The sequence below is a fragment of the Callithrix jacchus genome, chromosome 14, assembly GCF_049354715.1.
Source record: "Callithrix jacchus isolate 240 chromosome 14, calJac240_pri, whole genome shotgun sequence".
NCBI classification, from domain to species: Eukaryota; Metazoa; Chordata; class Mammalia; order Primates; family Cebidae; genus Callithrix; species Callithrix jacchus.
This window is the reverse complement of record NC_133515.1, coordinates 43,194,949-43,209,826: the sequence shown is the minus strand read 5'-3', so window position 1 is coordinate 43,209,826 and position 14,878 is coordinate 43,194,949. Positions and strand designations below refer to the sequence as shown.

Here is a 14,878-nt window from a genome sequence, read left to right as displayed (position 1 = left end):
AATGGAGGAGGAGCAGTGAACTATGTGATTCCAACAACTTCTTCCAGCTCTAATGTTCTGTTGCACTGAATTAGTTCTATAAATGTCTGAGCCCCTACCCTGCATGAGCCAAGGCACTCTGCTAGGTCCTGGAGCTACAAGGAGGAAGAAGAGCACCCTGCGGCTAGAGGAGTTTGCCTTCTTATCCAGGAAAACAGCCGCTAGGTCTCATCTCCCTCAAGGACAGCTGGGGGCTGAGAGAGGAAACAGCACCACGATGCTGGGATAGTGCCCTGGGGTGACGATCGAGGCAGCATCCCCTTAGGATAACAGGGGCCACGAAGCCTCCAAGTGGCAGAGACCTCAGCCCCAGGCTGCTGTGAGCTGAGTTTTGGACGCAATCACCCCCTGGGTATTAGGACGACTCTAGATTCGAGAGGGAAGAGCTTCCTGTTCTGCCACTGTAGCTGTGTGGAGCCTGAACAGTCAGTGGAAAGAAAGTAAGAGATATAATCCCATCTGCCCCCAAGCTGGCTCATGGGGTGATATTATGGGTAATATTTATAGACAATACAGCTAGGATAAAGCCCAGAGCAAAAGGCCAAATCAACAAGTACTGCTGCCTATAGTGACAACGACGAGGATTGTCACACAGAGGCTGGGATTCGAGACCTATGGCATTCTCCCAGGAGTGGCAGTGTTTGGGAGATGGCTAACAGATTCAAAGAAGGTGCCTCCCTAAATGTCATCAGGAAGTAGCCACCCAAAAATGCAATCTGTGGAAAATAAATTGTCATCCTCAGCCAGATCACCTCTGGGTGATCTGATAAAGTCCGTTTTCTAGCCCTACAAGGGGGAAAGCCAGAATGACAGTGACCTAACTGTCATTCGGCCAGCACACTTCCTGCCCGTATGTATCATGCTCCAGTACCCAAGAATGGGAGGGAGAGCACTACCACAGCTCACCATTAATATTTTAACACCAGAGGAGTGTTCCTGGTGTCACTGCACGTCAGAATCATCATGAGGAAATTCTTGCAGCCTTTAGACCCAGTGAAGGCAAAAGGAGGCCTTGCTTCTTCCAGCACTCATCAACCTGACAAGTCAACCAGTGTCTTAGACAGATCTTGGCAAGTGTCTGTCTTGTCTTGTTTATAATAAAACATTTCTCATCCAAACCTGTGGTCAGGTTTCTTTTTGTTTTGTTTTGTTTCTTTCTTGTGAGACAGTCTCACTCTGTAGCCAGGTGCCAGGCTGGAGTGCAATGGCCTGATCTTGGCTCACTGCAACCTCCGCTTTCTGGCTTCCAGCAATTCTCCTGCCTCAGCCTCCCGAGTAGCTGAGACTGCAGGCACACACCACCACACCCAGCTAATTTTTAAATTTTAGTAGAGACGGGGTTTCACTGTGTTGGCCAGGATGGTCTCAATCTCTTGACCTCGTGATCTGCCCACCTCGGCCTCCCAAAGTGCTGGGATTACAGGCATGAGCCACCGCACCTGGCCAGGTTTTGTTTTTTGATGAATGGGAATGAGGATATTGCACTGCCTTCTCAAGAACTTCACAGAGTCACCACTGTTTCCTGACCTCCCCTTGGGACTTCAGACAGTGATACTGACCTTGGACCCCAATAAAAGGGGCTTGGGTTCTGTGCCTCAGAGGGCCCTGCCTGACCCTTTCTTCAGCCACACCTTTAATGAGGGTGGAGTCACAAGGCCAAGGAGACATGCTCACCTGGTACTACCCCGTGCCCTGGTGATCCAGGACCCCAAATTCCCTGCCCAAACAGACGCAGCCCTCTTCTAGGGTCCACACAGGTTCTTCCCATAGTTCATTTTCCCAGGGACTCACAGGGTGCCCAGAAAGCAGCCATTTGCTTGGGGTAGGGATGGAGCCTGCGCATGCGCTCTGGGTGTCCACATGTGCGCACACAAGGCCACTGGGGTTCTAATGTCTTGAATGTAAGGAGACTCACCACTTACCTTTCATCCCTTTGCTGGTGACAAGAAGAGACCAAGGTTTGTTATGATACTGCTAGGGACTGCTTGCCAAAAAAAGGAAGGCGTCCTACTTGGAACGGTTTCTGCAGAGGAAGAAGAGAAAGGAAATGTCGTCCCCTGGTGGGCATCGTTGGTAGCGGCAGTAGGAAGTTGACCAGCCTTAGGTATGAGGAGGGTGTCAAGGCAAGGTTTCTCACGTCCTGGTGTATCATGTTGTAACTATCCCATGGCCATTTAAAAGAATGTGCATTCTGCTTAGAGGACATATATGCATCTATTAAATCAAGACGATTTTATTGTTACATTCTTCAAATCTTCTATATTCATATATATTCATCATATGAATATATAGTCTATATTCATATATATACAGTCTGTATTCATATATGCATATATTTCTTGTGTCAACTATGAGGGAGAGGAAGACATGTTAAAATCTCCTGGCTGTAACTGTGATTTATCTGTTTTTCTTCATACACTGCTGTGGTTTGAATATCCCTTCCAAACTCATGTTGAAATGTAATTGCCAGTGTAGCAGTATTAAGAAGTGGAATCTTTAAGAGGTAATTTGGCCATGAGGACTCCACTGTCTGAAATGGATTAGTGTTGCTATCATGGGAACAGTTTTGCTATAAAAGAGTGAAGAAAGACCCCCTTTTCTCTCTCACCCTCTCTTGCCCTTCCATATTCTGCCATGGGATGATGCAGAAAGAAGTCTTCACCAGATGCTGGTGCCTTGATCTTGGACTTCTCAGCTTCCAGATGTGAGAGAAATATATTTGCCTTCATTGTAAATGACCTAGTCCCAGGTAATCTGTTTAGCAGAAAAAACAACTGAGATTCCCCCAGCTGTTTTTGCTTTCCATATTTAAATACAGTGTTACTCTTTGCAGTGTACAGTCTGTTACTCAACACAGAGAGTTTTACTGTGATCTCTTCACTGTGGATCGGGCTTTTTGTGTAACCAGGTCCCTATACTATTTATACTAAATCTTTGACCCTGATATTTGACGTCTTCATATAACGTCTCCTGTGCTTCCTTCATTTACATTTGCTTATTGTTTCTTTGCACACTCATTCATCATTTATATTTCTTCTATTTGATATGTATCTTTTGTACAGCAGACAATGGATTTCATTTTTTGAACCAATCTGCCTCCCTCAAATTGTAATAGTTTAGTCCATTCATATTTATGCTGAAAACATTTATTTAGTCCTACTTCTTGGAGATGGAATTTTGCTCTTGTGCAATGGCACCATCTTGGCTCACTGCAACCTCTGCCTCTAGGTTCAAGTAATTCTTGAACTGGGACTACAGGAGCATGCCAGCAAGACCGGCTAATTTTGTATTTTGTTTATTTATTTATTTATTTTGTATTTTTAGTAAAGACAGGTTTTCGTCATGTTGGCCAGGCTGATCTCGAACTCCTGACCTCAAGTGATCCTCCTGGCTCAGCCTCCCAAAGTGCTGGGATTACAGGGGTGAACCTCTGCATCTGGCCCAGTCATACTTCTATTTGCTGTTCTACTTTTCATTTTTAAAATGTTCCCTTGCATTTTTGCCCTTTTCTTCTGACTTTCAGTGTATAAATTTTAAGAACTTTATGGAGGTACAGTTAACATGCAATAAATGGCATATATTTATGTATATAAATGTAGATAACAATTTCTGATACATGTATACACCCATGAAACTATCACCACAGGTAATGCACATCTTCCACCCACAAAGGCTTCCCTGTGCCCCATAGTAATCCCTCTGCCCCACACGACACCCACCCCTGTCATCACTGATCTATTTTCTGTCACTCTAATTTAGCCTACATTTTCTAGGATTTTATGTAAATGGAATCATACAGAATACACTTTTGTCTTCTTTCTCTGAGCATTATTATTTTGAGATTCATCTACATTGTAACATGCATCAAGAATGTATTCCTTTTATTGTGGAATGTTATTCCAATATATAGATATATCACAGTTCACTCACCAGTTGATGGGAATTTGAGTCACTTCAAGTTTTTAGCTATTACAAATAAAACTGCTATGAACATTTGTGCACAAGTCTTTGTATGAACATATGTTTTTATTTCCCTTGGGTAAATACCTGCAAGTGGAATGGCTGATAATTTAGTAGGTATAGGCTTCATTTTTTTAAGAAACTGGTAAACTGTTTTCCACAGTTGTACTGTCTACATTGCCATCAGTGTATTACTTATCATGTGTATGAGACTTCCAGTCTCCCCACTTCCTCACCAACACTTTATAGTATTTGCTCTTAAGTTTAGCCATTCTAATGGGTGCATAGTGCTATCCCATGTGGCTTTCATTTTCATTTGATAATCTTTTCATGTGGTTATTTGCTATTCATCTGTCTTCTTTAGTAAAGTGTATATTAAAATCTTATGCCATTTTAATTGGTTTTTTATTGGGATATTATTGAGTATCCCGTGTTTAGAGTTCATTATACATTCTGGATACAAATTCTTTACCAGATATATGCTTTACAAATATTTTCTTCCAGTCTGAAATATTCAGCCCTAAATAGTAATAGTGCTGAGTATGGAAAACTTTGCTGTGACTGTTCTATAATTTTATTGACAATTTTAGGGTTTATAGGATTTATATCTTTAACTTATCACAACATACCGTCACTTTCAACTGATATTACTTCACGTATAGCAGAAGAATATTGCAGTAGTATACTTCAATTTTGCTTTCCCAATATTTGTGCTATTGTTGTCAAATGTTTTGTTTTTACAAGTTATAAAACCCATACCCCAATGTAATTTTTGTTTATACAGTCAGTTGTCCTTTAAAGAAATTTAGAGTGGGCACAGTGACTCACACCTGTAACCCCAGCACTTTGGGATGCCAAGTAGGAGGATCACTTGAGCCCAGGAGTTCAAAACCAGCTTAGGCAGCATAGTGAGATGCTGTCTTTACAAAATAATATATAAAAATTGGCCATGTGTGGTGGTGTGCACCTCTAGTCTTAGGAGACTTAGGTGGAAGGATCGCTTGAGCCCAGGAGGTTGAGGCTGCACTGAGCCATGATGGTGCCACTGTATTCCAGCCTAGGTGACAGAGTGAGACTGTCAAAAAAAGAAAAAAAGGAGGGAGAGAAATTTAAATAACCCCAAGTCTTATATCTTTCCTCCTGTAGTTGCCATTTCTGGTGTTCTTCCTCCTTTCTGCAGATTCACATTTCCATTGGATATTCTCCTTCTACATGAAGAACATTAAAACTTCTTGAAGAATGCTTCTTCTGATGGATTTTTTTTTCAGCTTTTGTAAATCTGAAAAAATATTTCATCTTCACTTTTCTGTTGTTGCTGTTAAAAGCCCATCTTCACTTTTGAAAGAGATTTGCACTGGGCATGGAATTCTACACTGACAGTTTCTTTTTTCTGTACTTTAAAAGTGTCATTCTATTGCCTTCTTAACTTGCAGTGTTCTTCATAAGAAATCTGCTTTTATCTTCATTGTTTCTCTGTGTATAGTTTTTTTCTTTTGGTTGCTTTTACCATTTTCTCATCGTCACCAGTTTTGAGCAATTTGTTAATGATGTGCCTTGGTGTAATTATGTTCATGTTTCTTCTGCTTGGTTTGAGTTTCCTGGATCCTGTAGATTTGCAGTTTTAATTAAATTTGGGGAAATGTTGGCCATTATTTCTTCATGCCTTCTTCTTTTAGAAACTGAAAACACACATATGTTATGTTGCTTGAAATTGTCCAATAACTCACTGATGCTCTGTTAATTTTTTTAAATTCTCTTTCTCTATTTCCTTTTGGATAGTTTCTATTGCTATGTCTTCAAGTTCACTAACCTTTTCCACTGCAATGTCTAATCTGTGGTTAAATCCATTGCGTTTTTCCATCTCACACATTGTAGTTTTCATCTCTAGAAGTTTGTGTTTTTTAAATATTTTCCATGTCTCTACTTAATTTTTTGAACATACAGAATACAGCTATACTAATATGTCTGCCAAATCCAACATCTGAATTAGTTCTAGGTCGGCGTTGATTGATATTTATTTTGTCTTCATGATTAGTCACGTTTTCCTGTCTCTTTGCATGTCTGGTAATCTCATTAGCTTAGTTGAGATTAGTTTGGTAATCTCATTGACCTTAGTTCTGGCATGCAGTTATTTAGAAACAGTTTGTTCCTTTCAGGTCTTGTGTTTAAGATTTGCTAGACAGGACCAAAGCAGTCTTTATTCTAGTGCTAATTATTTCTCACTACTGAGGCAAGACAGAGTTCTCTCAAGTGCACTCCATCCAGTGATTCATCCAGTGAATCATGAGGTTTTTCAGTCAGCCTGGGAGGGACGGACACTATTCCTGACCCCATGTTGGTACTGCAGACTGTTACTTCCAATCCTTTGGGTAGGCTGCTTTGTGTTGGTTTTTAGTCTTGGGCAGTTTCCTCACATACATGTGCCCACTGGTATTCACCTGAACACTCAAAGGGGCCTATCTGCATCTATGTACGGTATCTCCTTTCTGCTACTCTATCTTGCAATCTCTACCTAGCTTGTTCTCCCAGGACTTTCAGCTCCAGCTCCTTAACTGAGTTTGCCAGGCTCTGCCTGGATTCACCTTTCCTGTGCCATGGCCTAGAAATTCTATTAGGGCAGTAAGCTGAGAGAATCATAGGGGTCACTTCATGTATTTCTCAACTCTCCAGGATCATTGTTCTTTACTGCTGGATGTGAAGTGGTTTCATACATATTATTCATTTTTGTTGTTGTTATTGTAGGCAGGATGGTAAATTTAGTCTTCTACTCCATCTTAGCCGAATTCCTATTGTTATTTTTCTCTTTAATGATTTGTAAGATATAAACCCTTTTAATAAAGATTATCTTTAATATTCCTATAAACCATCTCTAAGTTCACAATTGCTGTGGACTGCATGTTTATGTCTCCCCTAATCCCCAGTGTGATTGTATTAAAAGGTGGGACCTCCTAATTTGGGAGGAAGTTGGGTTATGAGTGTGGCGTCTTCATGAATGGGACTAGTGCCTTATAAAAGATAGCAAGAACTCTCTCACTGTCTTTCCACTCTGTGGAGATACAAGGAGAAACTGCTTGTCTACAGCCCGGAAAATGGCCCTCACCAGAACCCAACCACACTGGCATCCTGGTCCTGGACTTTGAGTCTCCAGAACTGTGAAAAATAAATGTTTGGTGTCTGACCTACACAGTCTCTGGCCATTTTTACAGCAGCCTGAACTAATACAACAATTTTCTGTGTAATTGAACCAGTATTCTTCCAACAATTTAAAAAATAATTTATTAAGTCTCTTTTGCCAATAATGAGAAACTTCATGTTTACCTCTCTGCTGCTCCAAATTCTTATTTCTAATATACACATATTCTAATAACTACTTTTTAAACATTTGCATTAAGTAACATTAGACTTAGCAATACTTCCATTAGGTGTCATTGCCTGCCACCTTATTCTAGTCACATGTCCTTCTCCTTCTGGAGGTATTCACTTATATACATTTTCCCATCCACTGGACATGATTGTCTAATTTTTTCAAGGGGTGGACTTGGGATCCTTCCGTGTCTAGACATGTCTTTATGTTCTTATCTATGATAAATAACATTCAACCCGCTATTGACAGCTTATGCCTCATGTTTAAAAATGGCAGTGTTTTCCATCACTAAAAAATTGTTTGACTTAAAGTGCTCCCTTTTCATAACTGAATGACCTATTCAATAAATGGTATACTAATAGACATTTCCTTAACCTTTCTCCTGCTTCCTGCAGTAACTCAGTGCCATTGAGGACAATGTGTTTCAGTTTCTCAGCTTGGTCCTCTTTTAAGCTACGAAATTGCGATGCGATTTTCCTCCATGCTTACTCTTAACACAGTGAGGTCTCTATCCAGATTAGAGTTGGCTCCTGTCAGAGATGTGTGTCCCTCTGTGCAAAGGCACAAATGAAGAGAAAAGGAACATTTTCTATTTCTGATGGTTACATTTTGCCAGATTTGAGATCTAGTTATCTGGGTGGCAGTGGTGGAATCCACAGTAACTTGGCTGAAAGTTTCTTTTTTCATGTTTTTTGGGTAGCAAGGACTGCGGGGCTGTGGTGCCCTTCTTTGATCCTGTCTGGACTCTGCTGCTTACGTCCCTGACTCTTCCTCATTCCTTGTTACGTAGATCTCGTAAACAGGGTCCTGGCCTGGCAGTGTGAACTCCAGCACTTTGCTCACTGTTCCTGAAACCCGGAGGGGCCTCCATCACATTTTCCTGGTCTCTCTGACCCCCTCTCTGCTCCCTCTGAGTGGGAGCTGCCTCAGCTGTGGGTCCTTCCCACTTTTTCTCCAGGCCAACTTCCCTTTCACAGGCAGTGAATTGCTGGTTTCACTTCCTGCAGTTTCAGTTACCTGTGGCCAACCAGGGTGCAAAATATTAAATGGAAAATTCCAGAATTAAACAATTCATATAATTCATAAGCTTTTTTTTTTTCAAGATGGAGCCCAGGCTGGAGTGGGTGCAAATTCTGCCTTCCAGGTTCAAGCAATTCTGCCTCAGCCTCCTGAATAGCTGAGACAACAGACACACCTGGCTAATTTTTGTATTTTTAGTAGAAACAGGGTTTCACCATATTGGTCAGACTGGTCTTGAACTCCTGACCTCAGGTGATTCACTCACCTTGGCCTCCCAAAGTGTTGGGATTACAGGCGTGAGCCACCGCACCTTAAATTGTTTGTTTATTCTGAGTAGTGCGCTGAAATCTCTCATCATCCCACTTTTTTCAGTGCTGCCCACTTGGGACACAAACAGCACTTTGTCAGTGTATTCCCCCTGTCTGGGCCACCTGCCCATTACTCATTCAGCAGCCTCTTGGTTACCAGACTGGCTGTGACAGTATCACGATGCTTGTGTTCAAGCAATGCTTATTGTACTTTCATGACAGCACACTGTTGTACTTGTTCTAATTTATTATTATTGTGAATCTCTTACTGTTCCTAATTGATCAACTTTCTCAGAGGTATATATGTATAGGAAAAATCATAGTGTGTATAGGAGTCAGTGCAATTTAAGGTTTCAGGCACCCACTGGGGGTCTTGGAAAGTATTCCCAGCAGATGGAGAGGACTACTGTATACGCACTAGAGAAATTTCTTACTATTTCTGGCAGATAGAGGGCACTCTGGTCCTGCGTTTACATACCTTTAGTCATAGTGCAAACAGGAAGAGTTCAACTTGTGGGTTTGCATGACAATCTTAAACTGCAGCAAGCTTTATAGAGCGGTGTCAGCAGATTGACTATTGTCCTTGACATGATTGGTGCACACAGTTGAGAGACCACAGAGAAGTCGTGTTCCTTACAGGTGGATTCCTGGGGGACTGCAGCAAGGGAGAAACTGATGGCTTTGAGGCACCTGAGGACCTGGGTTCCTTGTTTCCAAGTTTACAAGAGCTGTGGGAACTTCAAGATACCTGGAAGTAAGAGGAGGACAACGGGCTCTGCCTTTGGATACAGGCAGTCTGTAGGAAGTAGATCTGCCCCCAACAGTGGGCTTGGGAGTGACAACGGGGACTGCTCTTGTGCTTAAGGCACCCGGCAGCGAGCAGCAGTGGGAAGAGCCAGGGCTTGGTTATCTAGAAGACCTTGGCTGAACTTGGGCTTCACCACACATTAACCTGTAGCCCAAGAAAGTCTCCTTACTTCATCTGTAAAGTGAGTAGTAATAACAGAATCACCCTCTGGATTTTATGGGGGTTCCGTGGGGTGCTATGCATGAGATATTTAAAAAGCACCTGCCATGTATCTGTGGATGCTCAAGGAATACTGAGTTCCCACAGAGGTTTTTGGATAAAGAGAAGCCAAACGCTCTCTTTCCTCTCTTCCTTTCTCCCCACCTAGCCTCTCCATTCCCCTTTTGACCCTTGGGGTGACTTCTTAGCCCTCGCCAAGCCTCTGATTTGGGCCCAACCCCCTTTTCCATTCCAGCCTATAGATCTGCCACTGCTGCCCCACGGGCAATCATGGTGTTATTTCTGAAAACAGAACAGTAAAAGCCCTTCAGCCCTCAGTCCCTAAGCATTTATGGCTTCCGGAGGTGCCACTCAAGATGACTAGCGGGGAATGGAAAAGCCAGAAAGCTGATGGGGAAGATGTTGCTTCTGAAAAAGTCCAGGCAGAAAAGGTATCACAGAGCGCACAGAGCAGAGGCCAGGCCAGGCCAGGGCGATGGAGGAAAAGACACAGTGTCCTGACACAGGCAGAGTGAAAATGACCCCAGCATTTACCTTTGTCTTCTCTGTGTTTTCAGTTGGGACGCAGCTGCTGTTCCTCACAGGAACCGAATGAGGTCCTGAATCTGCTAAGGGCCAGAGAAGGGAATGGGGCTCAATCTGGCTTGCACGTTCTGTGCAGAATACGAAACCCTCCACCCCTTCCACTGCCATCTCACTCTCTTTGCCACACTCAAGTCCCTTACCAGGGTTATTGACCAGATGACTCAGAGGACCCTGGAGCCCTCTGGGCCTCACCCTTGAGGAAGACACTGCAGAGCCCTGGTCTAGGGCTTTTCTTAACTCTCAAAACACTGTGGACAGGTCAGGCTCTAACCAGCTGGAAATGAGCTTTAAATCAAGGGTTCCCTGTACATATCAAAGGAAAACACCCATCATGTGAGCACAGACTCCAAATTAAAATAGAAACAGCCATGGATGGGAAGAACAACTATAGGCCCAGGACAGGAGCAGCACCACTCCTTTTCTTCAAGCTATAGGGACATTGAAAATTCTGTGGATTCACAGTGAATCTCACCACCATATCTCACCGGGCATTGTCAATATTTATGAACAGAAATGAACATAAAGAGACTAACAGCGTGAGAAAAGGTAAGAGCTACAGAAATTAAATGGAGGCTGGTACAGTGGCTCACACTTGTAATCCCAGCACTTTGGAAGATCACTTGAGGTCAAGAGTTAGAGACAGGCCTGGCCAACATGGTGAAACTCTGTCTCTACTAAAAATACAAAAAGAAAAAATTTGCCAGGCTTGGTAGCAGGCGCATGTACTCCCAGCTACTTGGGAGGCTGAGGCAGGAGAATTGCTTGAACTTGGGAGGTAGAGGTTGCAGTGAGCAAAAATCACACCACTGCACTTCAGCCTGGGTGACAGAGAAAGGTTTTCAAAAAGAAAAGAAAGAAAAAGAAAAAGAAAGAAATCAACTAGAAAGTTTTAGGGTCACACTTCAAATGCTAGAGGAGCAACATGACATAGAAATTTAGCGTACTGAAGGAGTTACATAGTTCACAATCAACAATTTAAACAAGCAGAAAGCATGACGGAAGTTCCAAAGAATGCAAATAAATGCTTCTTTTCTTAAAGCAGATCTCATGGTACTGCTTTATTGATCCATGAAGACATTGCCTGAAAATCTCTGCTCTCATCAGCACTTTCAGCTCCCATTCTAAAATGCTATTGCTGTTACCTTTCTCAAATGAAAGAAAAATAAAGCCTTCACACGGACTCAAGGTGGGAAGGGGAGCTGGCCCATTTGCCTTGCAGGCTCATCTTCACAGTTAAAAGTAACCAAGACATCAGGGTGGGGCAATGTCCATGGTCAGTGAAGGGGCCTGAGCTCCTACATTTACAGAGGACCAACCAAGAGCCATTCAGCTAGGGTGCCTGAGAAAAATGGGGTCCTGCCACCCAAGGGGACAACTGTTCTCTTCTTAAGTGCTTGGAACTGTTTCCAGGAAACATGACAATTACCCCACCCGAGCCCTCACCCCCAAAGGAGAAGCAGGGTGTGTGGACTGTGCAGCAGAAATTAAGCGGCTGCCTTCACGGGAGCTCCTACCTCCCCAGAAAGGGTTCTCTAGGCCCAGGCATTTCTGGGCTGGCTCCTCACTCATGTGTCTCTCTGGCACTCTCTTCTTTTTCCTCATTTACCATCTAGAAGACAGAGAAAGAATTGACTTGAAGAAGAATTTAAACACCATGTTCTTTACTAGACACTCAAAGCTTCATCTTAAAAAAAAAAAAAAATCCTTAAAAATTACCATCACAACTGGGTGAGGTGCTCACGCCTGCAATCCCAGCACTTTGGGAGGCTGAGGTGGGTGGATTACCTGAGGTCAGGAGTTGGAGAGCAGCTTGACCAACATGGAGAAACTCTGTCTCTACTAAAAATACAAAATTAGGCAGGCATAGTGGCACATGCTTTTAATTCCATCTACTCAGGAGCCTGAGGCAGAGAATTGCTTGAACCCAGGAGGTGGACGTTGCAGTGAGCTGAGATTGCGCCACTGCACTCCTTCTGAGACACAGAGCCAGACTCCAGCTCAAAAAGAAAAAAAAAATCCATCACAATGACCTACCTGTGCTGCTTGTAGGCTGCCTCCATCTGGGAGGCAGAGGTTGCAGTGAGCCGAGATTGTGCCACTGCACTCCAGCCTGGGCCAGAGACTGAGACTCTGTTTCAAAAAAAAAAAAAACAGGAGGCGGGGAGACTGTTAAATGTGCCTAGATATCTTCATAACAGCGTTTCTCTCTGCCATCTCCCGCTCCAAGACTTGAGCACAGAGCTGCGGGGAGAAAAACACATCCATGTCCTGACCTGGCAGACTATGCCCAAAAGCAAGGAAAACAAACAAACAAACAAATCAAACTTAGCCAGTTGCCAAGAGCCTTTCTTGCAGAAGGGGCCATCTGAAAAAGCCACCATGCCCAGCCTGAAAGAACATCAAGTTCTTTGTAGAATTTGATTCTTCTGATTTTAACTCCGGGGTAATTTGTATTACCCCGGAGTTAAACTCAGAAGTGGTACATTAAAAAACATCCCCTCCCCGGGCATGGTGGCTCACACTTATAACCCCAGCACTTTGAGAGGCCAAGGCGGGTGGATCACTTGAGATTGGGAGTTTGAGACCAGGCTGGCAAACACGGTGAAACCCCATCTCTACTAAAAACACAAAAATTAGCTGGGTGTGGTGGTGACCTCCTGTCATTCCAGCTGCTCGGGGGTGGGGGTGCTGAGGCAGGAGAATCACTTAAACCCAGGAGGTAGAGGTTGCAGTGAGCCAAGATCACACCATTATTCTCCAGTCTGGGTGACAGAGCCAGACTCTGTCAAAAAAAAAAAAAAGAAAAAGAAAGAAAACTTCTCCCAGTTTACATTAACAATTCTCTGTTCAGGACTAAGTGGGGTAGAGACTGTTAAATGTGGCAGGGCATGGTGGCTCACACCTGTAATCCCAGCACTTTGGGAGGCCGAGGTGGGTGGATTACCTGAGTTCAGAGTTCAAGACCAGCCTGGCAAAAATGGTGAAATCCTGTCTCTACCAAAAATACAAAAATTAGCCGGGCATGGTGGTGCACGCCTGTAATTCCAGCTACTTGGGATGCTGGGGCAAGAGACTCACTTACTCCCCCTCTAAGCTGCCTCCATCTGGGAGGCAGAGGTTGCAGCGAGCTGAGATTGTGCCACTGCACTCCAGCCTAGGCCAGAGACTGAGACTCTGTTTCAAAAAAAAAAAAAAAAAACGGGAGGCAGGGAGACTGTTAAATGTGCCTAGATACCTTCATAACTCATCTGTTTTCTGTTTTCTACATATCTTGAAAGGCAGTTCCGAAGGGTGGGTAATTATCTAGGTTGTAAAAATAAAACATACTGCCTCTTCCCTCAAATATAAAACGGTACTGTGGGATTAGTCTTTTCTCTTGGATCATTGTTCAGAAGGAGGGTCAGCCCCCAGACAACCGCATTTTTACTGTCATGAACGGCAAGAGAAAATGTAGAGCTCAATTTACCCAATGGACAAAAAGGCTCAAATGATGGCACAACTTAGCAGGCAAATTCCTATCAAGTACAGACTTTGGACATACTGATCCCTCTCCTCCTACAACCAGGAACATGCACTTGGAGTGACATCATTTGAAATTACCCTGTCCAGACACACTTTTCACTGGTCCTCAGAAGGGCAGTTTCAGCAGATTCTCTGGGGCTTTCTCTGCATCATAAGAGGCAGTGCGGCTCTGCCCTTCACCTTCCTGCAGTTTGTCACCTCTTCCCTAGGATCTCAGAGGAACTTTGCCTCAGGCCAGCTGTTTGTTCCTTGGGCTCTTTCATTTTCCCTAAAAAATCACTTACTCCCCTTCTAAGCTGCCTCCATCTCCATCTAGCTCCCTCTCTCCTGAAAAGAGGGTGCCCTTTAAGCATCAACCATCTGCCCCTTCTTGCAGTCTCACTTTTCAGCTGGCTCCCATGTTTATGCCTGTTCTGTGTTTTTCTTCTCCTGTTAAGCTGTCTGTTGTTAGTTCATTTCTGCAGTGAACCTTCAGAGAGAAAAGTGAAAGCTTTCCTTCCAGCCATACAATAGAATTATAAAGCAGAAAGGTTTAAACAGAATTTCCTATTTAAGTGCCAAACTTCATACTCCATTTCTGATAAAGAGCACAAAGGTTAAAAAAAATTATTTTTGACCCAAAGATCTGTTGACATTTGTTAAACAAACACCAACCTATTTAATTTTCATAACGTAAATGGCAGATATTTTTATTATTCTTATGCTAATAAATAATTTCCCTGATGTTTTTGGTAAAACCCAATATTCATAATAAAGTCCAGAACCATAAATTGTTTTAAATAATTTCTTCTTATTTGTGATTACAAGAATACCTCTGCAGGAAGTTAGTATACTCTCACACAGGCTAATTTTTTGGAGGAAAAGGCCAACTGTAGAAACTCCCAGAAACATGATAGTGATAAGCATCCGCAGAACGTCAAGAAAGTCATGCCCAGGATACAAATAATCAGGTGGAAAACTGATCACTTGGAATAATAATAGTTGAAATAATGAAACGTTCAATGACATTTACAATATTTCAGTAAAAAATAATAATCTTTAGAAATCATCAAC

At 42.9% G+C, this 14,878-nt stretch overlaps 1 long non-coding RNA gene across 1 annotated transcript in view; it reads right to left on the bottom strand.

Moving 5' to 3' along the window:
- The window catches only part of LOC144579270 (uncharacterized), a 31,841-nt gene extending 19,621 nt beyond the window's left edge, over nt 1-12,220 (bottom strand). Inside the window, exons 1-4 of the long non-coding RNA XR_013526507.1 lie at nt 11,818-12,220; nt 10,253-10,323; nt 9,170-9,439; nt 1,962-2,062 (exon numbers count right to left, since the gene is read on the bottom strand). This is a non-coding gene — a long non-coding RNA (uncharacterized LOC144579270). The remainder of the gene's footprint in view (nt 1-1,961; nt 2,063-9,169; nt 9,440-10,252; nt 10,324-11,817) is intronic.
- Between the last annotated feature and the right edge of the window lie 2,658 nt (nt 12,221-14,878).